Genomic DNA, 2,942 nt, shown 5'->3' with positions numbered 1-2,942 from the left:
CATATCTACTTTATTCATCTGTTTCAAAATGTTGAAATAAAATGATCCGCTATCTGAATAATCATAGCCTACCTAATCATGTAATATTACGCTACTATACTGCACATATCTGTACATGTTGTTCATACTATAGCCATATCTATTATGCTCTTATAAGGTTACTGCTACACTGCACATATTTATATTTAATTTATATTACTGTAAACCATACCACCTTCTTAACTGTACTACTGTCTACACTGCACTATATAGCATACTGCTTATGCACCACCTTGCATAACATTGCACTTAGACGCAAACTGCATTTTATAGTCTTTGTACTCTGCACAATGACAATAAAGTTGAATTCTAATATAGATTTGTGGGGACAACTTTATCTTTAAATTGCTGGAACGTCTGTTCGTCTTGTGTTATTCACATATCTCGAATATCTCACATATCTCTTAAAACGTGGCAGGTGTCTTACTACGGGCAGAGGTAAGTGCAGTGCCAAGTTTGACGTTGTTTGGATAAGAAATGTATAAGATATCAGTAACATAAGCACACATTGGCTTTCTCTGCTCTACTGTAGCCACTCCCCGGCTCACATAGCACAGTGCAGGTCCAGAGACAGAGAGGGTAAGTGGAGTTTTGGTATCACTGAATCAGGGAGCACAGCACGGGTCAAGATGCAAGATGTTTTGGATGATTATCATGTGTGACATCAACAATAAAGACTCCCTTTATGCAGTTTGCTTGCATGGATTGGATTTTGTAACACGCCAACAGACATGGGTAGGCCTATGCAGTGGCTATTTAAAATTACGTAAAAATTATGTACAATAAACTGACACTTTGAATAGCACAAATTACTTTGGACTATAAACAAACAACAATTCCGACTTCAAGGTCCCAGGTTGAAACGAGCGACAGGCTATGATCCCGAATTTAAGGACATTTCAGAATGCCACACAGCTAGACAACGAGTGGCAGACAGAGTGGCATGTCACTTGAACTGTTTGAGTCACATCGTTGCAAATCTGTAAGTCACACGTTCGTAAGGTTGGTCTGGACCATTCGTAAGCTCTTTCTTAGCGTTGTTTGAGCGCAAGACTAGTCGCCGGCCACTGTGCAGCAGTCTTTAGAAATCAGCGCAGCGCAGTACAAACTATGGTAGGCCTACAGTATGTTGACATGATGATTTCATTTTTTGGACATTTTAAGACTAATAATAAAATCTGTTGGCAATGGATACAGGCCTATTTATGAAGTTTACTTGATTTGGTATCATAACTATAGTAATTAGTAGGCTATTTCGTAATGCCATTAAATCGTTAAAATTGGCAATCACTTTTGATAATTAAAAGCTGGCAAAGAATTTGCCTAAGATCTATAAATGGGTAAGCATGGTGTTGTCCAGTAAGCGACCAAACTATGGCAGCGATCCAACGTGTCCTTGTATTTAATCAAAGACGGCGCCAGCCGCGGCGCCGTTTAGTCCATGTCGCTCCATAGCTCTTTTTTGTTGCTGTTGCACAAGTTATTCCAAAAGCTGGAAAGCAAAGTCACCTTGTGCAAGCTCACCTTGTCCAGCAAAACTTCAAGTTCACGAGAAGCTTGGTGCCATTTTTTTACGTTGCTTCCCCACCATACTGTATCTACTCTCTCTGTTCATTGTAGATAGGTTGCTTTTTATTGAAAACATTAACCAATCAATACCGCATCAAACAGAAGTAACTGCAAATACTTGCCAATCAATTGTAATTGTAAGGTACCTTACCATTAATATAAAAGTGTATTACATAACTTTTTGAAATCGTTAAACCCATGTCAAGAAGCGGCACAAGTGGCACAATGGGATAAGGAGGGTGGATGATTAGCGAGGGATAGGCCTACCCGGTTAGTCTACTGTAGGCCTACTAGTCACAACATATCGTGTGAACATATTACTGACAATTTGATAATTTATTTAATAATCTATTTTACTGATAACTTAAACTATTTAAAAGGAGTTTTGAGAGGGAGGTGTAGGTGGCTGGCTTGATACCAGTGGAGGTGTCTGTGAGAACAGTTCAGTCCAGTCTCTTGTAATTCCACAATTCCTTTTTTATTGATGCTACATCCAGAATGGTTATGGTTGTGTGTGTATGACTGTCTGGATAGGAGCAGGAATCGCAGCAGCAACGAACAAGGATTCCTCCATGTGGCTTGAACAAAAGGAAGGGTTATGGGCACAGGTGTTGCCTGATAAAGTCTGTGGCTGATTGGGCTAATTGGTTGGACCTGCAGTGAACTGAATGGGGAAATGAGTGTCAAAGGAAAAGGGGCGTGGCAATTACTCTGCAAATGCAGCAGAGCTGAAACTTCCAAACAACTAGCCTATGTTAAAATAAAAGTTACTAGAATAATTTGAGGAATGTTTCATTTGCATAGAACGTGTTGTATTTCTTAACGTCGTCATGCACCTAATTCGCGTGAAGTGGAAAATCGATTCCTGAGCAATCGATGCCAACTAATTCAGCACCTTCACTTGGGACAGCGCCTTTGTAACGTTGAACGTAAGAGGCAGCGTGTTAAGAAGCGTCCTAAAGGACACTTCGGGGAACACACTTAGGAACATAATCAACTTTGGTAAGATATATCTTTTGAGTCTTCTTAGCGCGCTAAGAGTGAGCGTTATCGGGGAACCGGCCCATGGACCATTCGTAAGCTCTCTCTTAGCGTTGTTTGAGCTCTCGACGCTAGTCGCCGCCACTGTGCAGCAGCCTTTAGAAATCAGCGCAGCGCAGTACAAGTCAAATTATATGTTGACAATATTGTGGCTCAACGATGATTTTATGTTATGGACATTTTAAGACTAATAATAAAATATGTTAGCAATGGATGCAGGCCTATTTATGAAGTTTACTTTATTTGGTATCAGAACTAATATGGCGGTATAGGCCCTAATTAGCCTAGGTTAT

The sequence above is a fragment of the Alosa alosa genome, chromosome 10, assembly GCF_017589495.1.
Source record: "Alosa alosa isolate M-15738 ecotype Scorff River chromosome 10, AALO_Geno_1.1, whole genome shotgun sequence".
In the NCBI taxonomy this organism is placed as follows: domain Eukaryota; kingdom Metazoa; phylum Chordata; class Actinopteri; order Clupeiformes; family Clupeidae; genus Alosa; species Alosa alosa.
This window is presented reverse-complemented; position numbering follows the sequence as displayed.